The 14,420-nt window shown below is 43.2% G+C and overlaps 1 pseudogene; it reads right to left on the reverse strand.

Annotated features, from left to right (window-relative positions):
* Nucleotides 1-1,988: 1,988 nt before the first annotated feature.
* Nucleotides 1,989-9,903, reverse strand: LOC112079147 (guanylate-binding protein 1-like; annotated as a pseudogene).
* Nucleotides 9,904-14,420: the final 4,517 nt, after the last annotated feature.

Raw genomic sequence — 14,420 nt, forward strand, 5'->3', positions numbered from 1 at the left:
CATAACACAGTTCAACAAGGTCACTACACATCAATAAGCAGGACAGCTTTATAGCAAACACTGCACAGCTGCACTATCAGGTTACATAAGCACTCACTCGATAGCGTGAGAACATCCAGACAGGATGTACATAAATGGGCATAACCACGTGACACATAAAATAGGTCATCAGTCACTTTCGGACACAAACCGTCTACTATAATTCTTCTGGCCTCTATAGTTAATGTTGGAAAAGTCTTGATTAGTCTGGGGAAYCCAGAATAAAATCCTGCATGAGTGCTGGCCTCCGATAGACTACGCTTGACAAACCTCCTTCCCAGAGATGCCCCCACAGTTTCAAAAGTGGTGTGAGAAAAATGTGTAAATGTCTTTTCCGTGGTCTGGAGTTTTTCCTGATCTCATGTCCTGGTCAGGTAAAACTCTGGGTCATCTGGGTCCTATTCGCAGGCTATGACAGGGTCCAACATAAAGTTTTCCTCCCTGACCGGGCCTGTTGGCCAAAAATCTACTGTCCCGAATAGAATTTATACTGGCCCGACATAGTGTAGTTTTTAAATGCATTGGGGTCATGCAGGGTCTATAGGTTGGCATGGTTTCTGTCTATATTCCGCTATTAATAGGTTATATTTGGTTATTGTGATGTATTAAAAAAGCAGTGTAATATAATTTAACAATGTAAGTCATTACTCTATTGTTTAGAATTGTATTAATTACATTCATTTTGTTTCTAAAGTATGTTATTTTGTTAAGATGTTATTTACATGTCAACATGGGATTCTGACCAGGTCATAGCACCATCTCTGCTGCTTCTCTGGTTTGAGATTATRTTATTACTTGTATTGATAAGAATAAACACTGTGCGGCCCTTTTCATTGACGTGTCTAAGGCTTTTGRCACTGTGGATCACTTGTTACTCATTCAGAGCCTTTGTAGCTGGTTTGAAAATGATTTAACGGACAGAACGCAATGTTTACTTACTGATGGTGTTAAATCAGGTTTTCTGGACACAACAAAGGGTGTCCCACAAGGATCGATTCTTGGTCCAGTTCTTTTCACTATTTACATGAATAATATTGGTTTAACTTGTACCTGCCCTTGTATACCGATGACACTGTTGTGTATGATATTTCCCCCACGGTTGACCAGGCTCTTTCAGAGCTACAGTCTGCATTTGTTGCTTTCCAGAAAATCTTTGTTGATCTGAAATTGTTACTTAACGCAGATAAAACCAAGTGTACAGTATGTTGTTTTCCAAAACACTTAAAAATGTGGATGGTGCCCACATTGATCATGGTCCAGCTTTTTCATATCTGGGCATCAGGGTAAACAAAAGCATACAGAGATCCTAGATCATGTGAATGGCATCCAAGTTCTCCTCCAAGGACACGTTTCAGATACTGTAGATACCAAACATGGATATTACTGTAACATACATCTCAATGTCATTCATCTGGGTATGTAACAGAGAGACATTTTGTCCTCTTGACAGGAGAAGGGAGGACTGGCCCCACAAGTGTCTTTGCATTTTGGGCCATTTGCCATGTGGCATAAAGCACACATTTGATTGCAGGGCCTACGACATCTTAAACTAAGATATCAGGTTCACAAGAGGTCAATCAATCAAATTTTATTTCATAAAGCCCTTTTAACATCAGCAGTTGTCACAAAGTGCTTTACAGATACCATTCCTAAAACCCCAAAGAGCAAGCAATGCAGAGGCAGAAGCACAGTGGCTAGGAAAAAGTCCCAAGAAGGCAGAAACCTAGGAAGAAACCTAGAGAGGATCCAGGTTCATGCGGCCATGAATGCCAGATAGATTTTCAAGACGTTCAAACTTTCATAGATAACCAGCAGGGAGAGATAAAAACAGCAATGGCTGTAGAGGAAAACACTTCAAAGCTTAAAATTCAATATCAGTTAGCTTTTCACAGGTTCAAAGTGGATCACAAGAGTGTACAGAGTGGTTCACAAACTGTACGGGGCTGTGATCTATCGTTGCGTCACCATTAACGCATGCATCTCTCTTTTATGTTTCTCAGCCTGCCGCTTGTAGTCTTTCAGCAGAGCCTTCTGATTCCGGGTATTGGCGTCACTTTCCAATTGATTCTTCTTCTTTATCTCCTCGATCTCTTGTCTCATTAGGTCAGCCTTCTCCTTATGGCCCTTCTCCATGAGATCTTTCTGCTCCTGCATCCTGCGGTCAAGGGTCCTGTTGAACTCCTGCTGCTGTTGCTTCTCTCCGTCTCCATCTTCTTTTTCATCTCCTTCAAGTACTTCTCCTGGCCCCTGCCCATGTTCTCAATTTTGCGCTCCATCTCTGCCTGTTTCTCCTTGATGCTGCTTTCTCCTGCTCCAGCTCAGCTGTTTTTCTTCTTCTCAGCTGGAAGAGCCAAGGAGAGAGATAAATAAGTAGGAACTGGACAACTCATTTTCTCATACAGATTCACACACATTAAAACCCTCTAGAGTCTATTGGCACAACAGTGTGTCAATCTAAATAACATAATAAAAAAATCCCATTAAAATCTGGCAGATAAAACTAGAGATATGTATTTTTGCATCGGCTGCGTCTCAATCCATCACATCCACCTATGTCACCGATCCGCATCAGAAGGTGGAAAGGGCAGAGCTACTGCGCTGTTTGTCAGACCAGGAGACATCCCGCAAATCGTTCTTCTATAAAAACATCTGTAGCATCCGAACGGTTTGGCCTAAAAACGAACACGATCACTCTATAAAAAGGGGAGATTCTCGAACACGATGGTGTTCTTCATTTTCCTCTACCACAAGTGTCACGGGCTCGTCTAAAGGTAACCCACGGGCTCGTCTAAAGGTAACCCACGGGCTCGTCTAAAGGTAACCCACGGGCTCGTCTAAAGGTAACCCACGGGCTCGTCTAAAGGTAACCCACGGGCTCGTCTAAAGGTATCCCACGGGCTCGTCTAAAGGTAACCCACGGGCTCGTCTAAAGGTAACCCACGGGCTTGTCTAAAGTAACCCACGGGCTCGTCTAAAGGTAACCCACGGGCTCGTCTAAAGGTAACCACAGGCATCTAAAGGTAACCCACGGGCTCGTCTAAAGGTAACCCACGGGCTCGTCTAAGGTAACAGACGGGCTCATCTAAAGGTAACCCACGGGCTCGTCTAAAGGTAACCCACGGGCTCGTCTAAAGGTAACCCACGGGCTCGTCTAAAGGTAACCCACGGGCTCGTCTAAAGGTAACCACCGGCTCGTCTAAAGGTAACCACAGGCTCGTCTAAAGGTAACCCACGGGCTCGTCTAAAGGTAACCCACGGGCTCGTCTAAAGGTAACCCACGGCTTGTCTAAAGGTAACCCACGGGCTCGTCTACAGGTAACCCACGGGCTCGTAAAGGTAACCCACAGGCTCGTCTAAAGGTAACCCACGGCTCGTCTAAAGGTAACCCACGGCTCGTCTAAAGGTAACCCACAGGCTCGTCTAAGGTAACCCACGGCTCGTCTAAAGGTTCCACGGCTCGTCTAAAGGTAACCCACGGGCTTGTCAAGGTTACCCACAGGCTCGTCTAAAGGTAAGAATCGAACGAAAATGTGTACTTGAGCGAGGTGATCATTGCTAGACCAAGTAAAAACATTTTGATGAGCGTTATTTTGTAAACAAATTGATCACCACTGGAAATCACCTACAACAGCACAGCTTGCATGTACAGCTATGCAGTTTGAAGAGGGGAGCTTTGCAGTGGTTGTCTGGTTCATAGCTAGGGCCTGGTGTATTCCCCTTGTATTTTAAAGAGCAACTGCCCGTAAAAAAATGACTTCTCATTTAGAAAATAGCTTATGTGGCATTGATATGAGTAAAACATTTATTCTACTATCAAGATTTTCTCACAGGCCTGCCGAGTGGCGCAGCAGTCTAAGGCACTTCATCGCAGTTCTAGACACATCACTACAGACCCGGGTTTGATCCAAGGCTGTGTCGCAGGCGACCGCCACAGGGAGACCCATGAGGGGGCGCACATTGGCCCAGTGTCATCCGGGTTAGGGGAGGGTTTGGCCGGCTGGGATCTCCTTTCCCATCACGCTCTAGCAACTACTTGTGGAGGGCTGGGGGCATGCACGCTGACTTCGGTCACCAGTTGTACTGTGTTTCCTCCGACACATTGGTGCGGCTGGCTTCCGGGTTAAGAGAGCAGTGTGTCAAGAAGCAGTGTAGATGTTTCGTGGGACGTATGGCTCTCGACCTTCGCCTCTCCCGAGTCCGTACGGGAGTTGCAGCGATGGACAAGACTGTAACCACTAATTGGATATCACGAAATTGGTTATTCAAGTTGACTTCCGCGCCGAAAAGAGATGGCTGCCTCGCTCCGTGTTCCTTGGAAAATATGCAGTATTTTGTTTTTTTACGTGTTATTTCTTACATCGGTACCCCGGGTAATCTTAGGTTTCATTACATACAGTCGGGAGGAACTACTGAATATACGATAACGTCAATCATCATCGTTCCTACCAGGAATATGACTTTCCCGAAACGGATCCAGTGTTTTGCCTTCCACACAATACAATGGATCTGATCCCAGCCGGCGACCCTGTGCGACGCCGAAAAAGGGGAAAACGTGGCGGTTCTGGTCAGGCTTCGGAGACGGGCACATCGCGCTCCACTCCCTAGCATACTACTCGCCAATGTCCAGTCTCTTGACAATAAGGTTGATGAAATCCGAGCACGGGTAGCATTCCAGAGAGACATCAGGGATTGCAACGTGCTCTGCTTCACGGAAAAATGGCTAACTCAAGGGACGCTAACGGAGTCGGTGCAGCCAGCTGGTTTCTTCATGCATCGCGCCGACAGAAACAAACATCTTTCCGGTAAGAAGAGGGGCGGGGGGGTATGCCTTATGATTAACGAGAAGTGGTGTGATCATCAATAACAACACACAAGAACTCAAGTCGTTCTGTTCACCTGATCTAGAACTCCTCACAATCAAATGTCGACCGCATTATCTACAAGGGAATTCTCGTCAATCATAATCACAGCCGTATACATTCCCCCCAAGCAGACACATCGATGGCCCTGAACGAACTTTATCTGACTCTTTGTAAACTGGAAACCACACACCCTGAGGCTGCATTCATCGTAGCTGGGGATTTTAACAAGGCTAATCTAAAAACAAAACTCCCTAAATTCTATCAGCATATCGATTGTGCTACCAGGGCTGGAAAAACACTAGACCATTGTTATACTAATTTCCGCGACGCTTATAAGGCCTCCCCGCCCCCTTTCGGAAAAGCTGACCACGACTCCATTTTGTTGATTCCAGCCTACAAACAAAAACTCAAACAACAAGCTCCCGCGCTCAGGTCTGTTCAACGCTGGTCCGACCAATCTGAATCCACGCTTCAAGACTGCTTCGATCACGCGGATTGGAATATGTTCCGCATCGCGTCAACAACAATATTGACGAATATGCTGATTCGGTGAGCGAGTTCATTAGGAAGTGCATTGACGATGTCGTACCACAGCAACGATAAAAACATTCCCAAACCAGAAACCGTGGATTGACGGCAGCATTCGCGTGAAACTGAAAGCGCGAACCACTGCTTTTAACCAGGGCAAGGTGACCGGAAGCATGACCGAATACAAACAGTGTAGCTATTCTCTCCGCAAGGCATCAAACAGGCTAAGTCTCAGTACAGAGACAAAATGAGTCCGAAATTCAACAGCTCAGACACAAGAGGTATGTGGCAGGGTCTACAGTCAATCACGGATTACAAAAAGAAAACCAGCCCCGTCGAGGACCAGGATGTCTTGCTCCCAGAAGGCTAAAAACTTTTTGCCCGCTTTGAGGACAACTATACAGTGCCACTGACACGGCCCCCTACCAAAACCTGCGGGCTCTCCTTCACTGCAGCCGAGTGAGTAAAACATTTAAACGTTTTAACCCTCGCAAGGCTGCAGGCCCAGACGGCATTCCCAGCCGCGTCCTCAGGCATGCGCAGACCAGCTGGCTGGTGTGTTTACGGACAATATTCAATCATCCTTATCCCAGTCTGCTGTTCCCACATGCTTCAAGAGGGCCACCATTGTTCCTGTTCCCAAGAAGCTAAGGTAACTGAGCTAAACGACTACCGCCCCGTAGCACTCACTTCCGTCATCATGAAGTGCTTTGAGAGACTAGTCAAGGACCATATCACCTCCACCTACCGGACACCCTAGACCCACTCCAATTTGCTTACCACCCAATAGGTCCACAGACGACGCAATCGCAACCACACTGCACACTGCCCTAACCCATCTGGACAAGAGGAATACCATGTGAGAATGCTGTTTCATCGATTACAGCTCAGCATTTAACACCATAGTACCCTCCAAATCGTCATCAAGCTCGAGACCCTGGTCTCGACCCCGCCCTGTGCAACTGGGTCCCTGGACTTCCTGACGGGCCGCCCCCAGGTGGTGAGGGTAGGTACAACATCTCCACCCCGCTGATCCTCAACACTGGGGCCCCACAAGGGTGCGTTCTGAGCCCTCTCCTGTACTCCCTGTTCCACCACGACTGCGTGGCCATGCAACGCCTCCAACTCAATCATCAAGTTTGCGATGAACTACAGTGGTAGGCTTGATACCACCAACGACGAGACCGGCCTACAGGGAGGAGGTGAGGGCCCTCGGAGTGTGGTGTCAGGAAAATAACCTCAACTCAACGTCAACAAAAACAAAGGAGATGATTGTGGACTTCAGGAAACAGCAGAGGGAGCACCCCCTATCACATCGACGGCAGTAGTGGAGAAGGTGGAAAGTTTTAAGTTCCCGGTGTAACCATCACGGACAAACTGAATGGTCCACCCACACAGACAGCGTTGTGAAGAAGGCGCAGCAGCGCCTCTTCAACCTCAGGAGGCTGAAGAAATTGCTTGTCACCAAAAGCACTCACAAACTTCTACAGATGCACAACGAGAGCATCCTGTCGGGCTGTATCACCGCCTGGTACGGCAACTGCTCCGCCCACAACCGTAAGGCTCTCCAGAGGGGTAGTGAGGTCTGCAGAACGCATCACCAGGGCAAACTACTGCCCTCCAGGACACCTACACCACCCGATGTCACAGGAAGGCCATAAAGATCATCAAGGACAACAACCACCCAAGCCACTGCCTGTTCACCCCGCTATCATCCAGAAGGCGAGGTCAGTACAGGTGCATCAAACAGGGACGCGAGAGACTGAAAAACAGCTTCTATCTCAAGCCATCAGACTGTTAAACAGCCACCACTAACATTTAGCGGCCGCTGCAAACATACTGACTCAATCTCAGCCACTTTAAAAAATGGGAATTGATGGAATTATGTAAAAATGTACCACTAGCCACTTTAACAATGCCACTTAATAAATGTTTACATACCCTACATTACCATCTCATATGTATATTATACTGTACTCTATATCATCTACTGCATCTTGCCATCTTTATGAATACATGTACCACTAGCCACTTTAAACTATGCCACTTTATGTTTACATACCCTACGTACTATCTCATATGTATATACCGTACTCTATACCATCTACTGCATCTGCCATGCCGTTCCGTACCCCATCAATTCATATATCTTTATGTACATATTCTTTATCCCTTTACACTTGTGTGTTAAGATAGTAGTGTGGAATTGTTCAGTTAGATTACTTGTTGGTTATTACTGCATTGTCGGAACTAGAAGCACAAGCATTTCGCTACACTCGCATTAACATCTGCTAACCAATGTGTATGTGACTAATAAATTTGATTTGATTTGATTTGATTTTGAATTTGTTATATTGTGGAGTAACTACAATGAGTTGATCCACCTAGTTTTCTCTATCACAGCCATTAAACTCTGTTTTTTAAGTCACTATTCAGCTCATGTAAACCCTGACCGTTTCCTTCCTCCCGGCAACTGAGTTAGGAGGACGCCTCTATCATTATAAAACTGGGTGAATTGATCACCATCCAAAGTATATAATAACTTTACATGGTCAAACGGATATTCAAATTCTGCCAATAGGTGCCGTATTTTTTCAAATGTTGGAAAACCTCCCTGGTCTTTGTGGTTGAATCTGTTTTTGAAATTCACTGTTCGACTGAGGACCTTATAAATCATTCAAAAATTAAGTTAAACACTATTATTTGGGCTCGCCATAACAAAGGGGTTAAATACTTACTGACTCAAGACATTTTAGCTTGTAATGTTTAATTAATTGGTAACCCATGTTAAAGCCAGAATTCCACATTGACAATGTGGGGTATTGTGTGTAGCCAGTGACAAAATATCTGAATTTAATCMATTTTAAATCAGGCTGAAACACAGCAAAATGTGGAAAAAGTCAAGTATGCAATACAATCCAATTTGTATATATTTTGTTATTTTTACTCCATAATACTTAGAAGTTGTCATTTTGGGCGGGGCCTGGCATTAGGGCGTGGCCACCAGTCTTGTTTGCATCTTCTGAACATTAACCTACAACAGTAGAATTTTTATTTTAGAATTGGAAGTAAAAAAAGATTGAGGTGTGGCTTACCTTGGATTTTTTTCTCATTTTCAGTCAGTTTTTTGTCAGCGTGCAGGATGGAGTTGGACTCTGCACTCTTTCCTTTCAGGAACTGCTCCAGAACCTCCTCAGCCTGCAGAAAACATGCCTTATAGGTTGTTGCATTGATTTTCATTCAAACCGTAACCAGGTAACTGAAATTAGTTGAAAATTGGTCATTACTGACTAATGATGGATGTTTTTGATTCTCTAATACACTACGTTGTTGATGTTGTTTGGGTTTTAGCTCTTACCCTGACTCCTTTGTTGGGCTCGGCCCGGTACTGTGCCACTATGTTGTCATGGTGATTGCAGTAAAGCTCATAGCCTCCTGGTGTGGCGTACCTCCCCTCCTTCATCCACTGATCCATCGGAGCAGACAGATTCTCCAGAAGGGTATTGCACTTCTTCTCTGAGGCATCCTTGTTTTGTTTGAAAAGGTCGGCGGAGTGGTTGCTAATGGCCCCCTGAAAGATTTATTGGGAATTTTCAGATGCAGGTGCGTAGAATAAGATAAAAGATCAGACAATTATATAAAGACAGTTCTAGAAAAGGTTTATTACAGCATGCTAACATTGAGAATACAGTATACACCACATGAGAAACACAGCAGCTGTAAGTCAACCTCGATACAATAACACCTTGTAGATCAGAATGTTCTCTAAGAAGCAACATTTTAAAGCATACAAGGTCAGGTTGACCTTCAGCTGAAGCTAGCTTCAGACATGTGAACCCTGGTATGAGCTGATACTAACTTCAGACATGTGAAACCTGGTATGATCTGATACTAGCTTCAGACATGTGAACCCTGGTATGAACTGACACTAGCTTCAGACATGTGAACCCCGGTATGCATTGTGCAGTGTATGTACCAGGCACAGATCTCAAATGATGACTCTTACCACAAGAGCTTTCAAGAACTCCCCATTTTCGTCTTTGAAGGATCGCTTCATGAACGCCTGTGTGGCCTGAGTCTCTGAGCGAAGGTGGTTCTCTGACAGCTGATTGATGTCCACCGGGAATAAGACCTTCACATCCTCCATTCCCTTCTGGTACACCGCCAGGCCCTCATCCACAGCAGCCTGGTTCTCAATTTTAGCCATGGCCAACACAGCATTCTCCAGACAGGGCACATTGCCTTTGGCTATGGTATCCACATAGGTGGTGACCAGGTGCCCCAGCACTGCAATCAGACAGATGGGAGGAAAAATATGAATGTATATCAGAGAGAGGATAAATGTTTATGTGTGGAGGAACCGTTCATACAACATGTTGGGAAGAGAGCAAACGGGGCTTGACCAGAAGAGCAGCGCCGGAGGGAGTAACCTACTGAACCTGGCTGGCTCCTCCTCTTCAAGTAGGCCCTCCCACTGGCAACCAGAGCGCAAGGAACAGGTGAGAGCGTGTGGAGGCTCGTTTGATCCCAAGCACACGGCGGATTTATTCTTCAGCCCCTTTTTAAATTGTGTGTTTGAGTACATACGTATTTTTTGCTGTATTTGTCTATTCTTTGCATCGCATTACCCCAGAATATTAACCTTGTCATTATGGGGGTGAGATGGAGTGGCAGTTTGGTGCGACAAGGGCTGATCCCAAGATGTTCTCTTAAAAAAATAATTGGTGCGAATGTCGAACAGTTTGAGGTAAGGCTATATGACCCATATGAAAACTGTAGAGACTCACAACACAAGAGAATGCTACAACAAATTATGTAATCTTCTTACATAGAAGATCATAGAAATCCCAGGACATTTGTTATAATACTGTAGCGTTCTTCTACATCCCAGTCAGTGTCTATAATAGTAATAAGACAATAGTTGTTGACAACACTAAATCCACACAGTTTGTCACTGAGTAAGTTGATTTCATTTCCATGAAAACCATTGCTTAGTACTTACAAATTTACATAATTCATTTTTTATCAGGTTTCTGTGAGGAGAACCTATTTTGTTTTTATCATTTGCAATTAAACTACAGATTGCAACTGTTTAATGTCAATTTGTTCTGTTTCACTTGTTAGCCCTGGTTGTCTGAAAAGAAACTGGTAAAATACTTCAGTAATAGTAATTCTAGTAGATCGCATGTTTGTGTAGGCTAAGAAAAAGATCCAAGCAGATGAATGAAAACAGAGGCGGTCAGTGCGTTGTAAGATGAGGGAGGAGATCATTTTTTTTTCAATTGGAGCATGCTGATTTTATTACAGCAATTGGAATGAACTGTCACTTCCATATCATTTACATTCAAGTAAATTGTAGGTTTAGGCTACTACATGCAGACAAAACATTTTCTACACCTATATGCAAGGTTGCTACAACCTAGCTATGAATGAAAGTGATCAATGTACAATTGAAGTTGAGAAGTTTACCATACATTAGGTTGGAGTCATTCAAATCGTTTTTTATTAGCACTCACAAATTTCTTGTTAAAATTGTAGTTTTTCGGCAAGTAGTTTGGACAGTCTACTCGTGCATGACACAAGTAATACAGACAGATTTTTTTCTATGCGGTTCAATCAGGTCAGATTATAATATTTGTCACAACTCGTGGTCGAATTTACATCACTAGTGTGGCTTAAACAGTGAAATTCCAGAAAATGGAATGTCATCGGTTAGAAGCTTCTGATAGGCTAATTTTACACACATTTGAGTCAATTGGAGGTGTACCTGTGGTAAATTTTAAAGGCTACCTTCAAACTCTGCCTCTTGCTTGACAGAAGGGAACAAATGATTCATCCTTGGGAGCAATTTCCAAACGCCTTGAAGGTACCAAGAGATCATTGTACAAAACATAGTAATGAAGTATAAAACCATGGGACGACAAGCATCTATAACCGTCAGGAGGGAGACCACGTTCTGTCTCCTAGCGATGACATCTTTGGGTGCGAAAAGTGCAAATCATTTCCAGAAATACACAGACCTTCGTGAAGATGCTGGAGGAAACAGGTAAAAGTATTATTATCACATAAAACGAGTCTATATCGACATAATTGAAAGGCGCTCACAAGGAAGAAGCATGCTTAAACTGCATAAAAGCCAGATAACACGGTTTTCACTGCACATGGACAAAGATGTACTTTTTTTGGAGAAATGTTCTTGGTCTGCATAAACAAAAATAGAACTGTTTGGCCGATAATGACATCGTTATGTTTGGAGGAAAAGGGGAAGGGCTTGCAAGCCGAAGTAACAGACATCCCAACCGGAAAGCAGAGGGGTAGCAGCATCCTTTGTGGGGTGCTTTGCTGCAGGAGGGAACTGTGACTTCAAAAATAGATGCAATTATGAGGAGGACATTTAAGTGGATATTTTGAAGCAAACATCTCAAGACATCAAAGTCGGAGTTAAAGCTGGTCGCATGGATCTTTCCAAATGGAAGTGACCCCAAGCATACTTCCAAAGTTTGGGCAAAATGGCTTAGGTACAACAAAGTCAAGGTATTGGGTGGCCACACAAGCCCTGACTCATCCCATAGAAGAGTTGTTGGCAGAACTGAAAAAGTGTGTGCAAGCAAGGAGACCATCAAAACCTGACTCAAGTTACCACCAGCTCTGTCAGAGGAATGGCCAAAATTCACCCACTTATTTTGGGAAGCTTGTTGGAAGGCTTCTCGAATTGTTTGACCCTAAGTTAACAATGTAAAGTGCAATGCTAGAAAAACGATAGTGTATTAAATTCTGACCATCCGGGATATGTGGATGAAAGAAATAAAGCTGAAATAAATATTCTCCTACTATTATTCTGATACATTTCACATCTTAAATTAAAGTGGTGATGTCTAACTGGCCTAATTTTTTTTACCTAGGAAAAAATGTTCAGAAATTGTGTAAAAACTCTGAGTTTAAATGTATTTGGCTCAGGTTATGTAAACCCGACTTCACTGTAGGTGATCAGGTCGTGAGAAATTTTTTAGTAATAACTGTGACAGAAGTACACATTCAATACACGCTTGCACAGCTATTGTTTCATCTAGTGATCTACGGTGTAAATCATAGGTCAGCAGTTTATTAAACGCTACTGTTTTATTGAAAATTCAGGTTATGTTTATCCCCGTTTCCTCTGTTTTTGCTTCCGTTTAAGAAGTGTTTTTCACAGAATCGGCGGATTAGTAACAGCCCCTGATCCCATGCACTGTTCATTTCATCAGCAGCTACATACAACACAGATGATCATTTTACTCATATTCCTCCGCCTCGTCACGCTCTCCTCCCCTCTCACTTTTCTTGCTTTGTAGACTTCAGTGGCGAACCCTAGTCTGTCTGTGACGCAGGCAAAAAAAAAAACAAGCCAAACTTCTCATATCATAACCGCAACCTCTACACACATCTAACATCATTATCACATATTGCTAACGTTTAAGTACACAGCTAACAGAAAAGGTAAAGGTTTTACTAAATCCCGCTACCAGTTAATGCAGTAACGTTCAGTTAACAGTCGAGAAGCAGTTTACATTATCCAGCGGAACCCGTGGCAATAAATTAATAAAAAAACAACTTACTTGGAAGAAGGTTCAAGTGTTGGATAGATAAGCTAGTAACATAGCATCTCCCTCTCTGTTTTTACGCAGCTGTTTGAGTAAGCTGAACAAGCTAGCTACATTTGCTAGTTAAGTTGGAAAGGGAAAAATACATAAAATATAGCACTCTTTGCTCTCATTCATTTTTTAAAGAATTAATTTGGTAATTTTTTTTTAAAACTATTGTCTTTCTCTCTGAAGTTCTACTACTCAACACACTTTATTTTACTGCAGAGTGCTAGCAATTCTCAGGATCGATTCCTTCAGGGGGAATGTTGTAGTAATGTAGGCTAATGTAGCATGAGCTGTAAGTACAAACACCATTCCAGGACATAGTCATTTCTGATATTGGCAGAAAGCTTAAATTCTTGTTACTCTAACTCATTGTCAATTTACAGAAAGCTATTACGTGAAGAATACCTATCTATGTTTGAGGAAGAGTGCACTATTTTTGAACATAAAACTTATTATAACATATTTAGGCATAATTTGGGCAGTCTTGATACAGACAATTTTGAATCGAAATGCAATGTTATGGATCAATATATTTGCATATACCTAGTGCTGCAATCATGAGTGGCTCTTAATATGTCTATCACATTCCACCTGGCCGGTAATAATATGATTAATTGCCTTCTCCTGCATTTCAAAGATGGTAGCAAAAAATACAAAACACGGTTGGTTTTCTTGTAGTTATCTTTGACAGATCTATTGTGTTATATTCTCTAATTTCTTTCACATTTCCACGAACTTCAAAGTGTTTTCCTTTCAAATGGTACCAATAATATGCATATCTTTGCTTCAGGCAGAGCTACAGAGTTAGTATTTTGGGTATGTCATTAGAAAAAAAATGAAAAAAAAGTGGGGAGTTCATAAGAGGTTTTAATCTTCGTAATAAATTCATTCTCTGATCCTTTGATTGGGTTGAACATTGTCAGTTCATGATTCAAGAGCTCTGATAGGTGGAGGAGAAAGGAGTATTATTGGGACCCCAAGATCTGTCATGTACTATATAATCTTAGTATGCCAATTCGTTATTCAGGTACTGGTAAAAGCTCAATGATACAACCTCCCACGAGAGTGCATCCGGAATTCTGCCCTCACGAAGTGTTTTGTGGTGTTCCCTCCCTACAACGTCGTGACAACATGACGACTGGACTCCATGGACGAGGCTGAGCTTTCTCAAGCGCTTCAGAGAGTCGACGATACTTTGTCTGACGCTTCATTTACATGGAGAGGCCGTATGAAGACTTATTATGGGGGACACACATTACGCGCCGGAAAGGATTGGAGGATCGTGATACTCTCCCTACAGTACAGTATATCTAGAAATGGATACATATTGAGTTCCAATTTTTATTGTACCACAATAATACAG

The sequence above is a fragment of the Salvelinus sp. IW2-2015 genome, unplaced genomic scaffold (assembly GCF_002910315.2).
Source record: "Salvelinus sp. IW2-2015 unplaced genomic scaffold, ASM291031v2 Un_scaffold7029, whole genome shotgun sequence".
NCBI lineage: Eukaryota > Metazoa > Chordata > Actinopteri > Salmoniformes > Salmonidae > Salvelinus > Salvelinus sp. IW2-2015.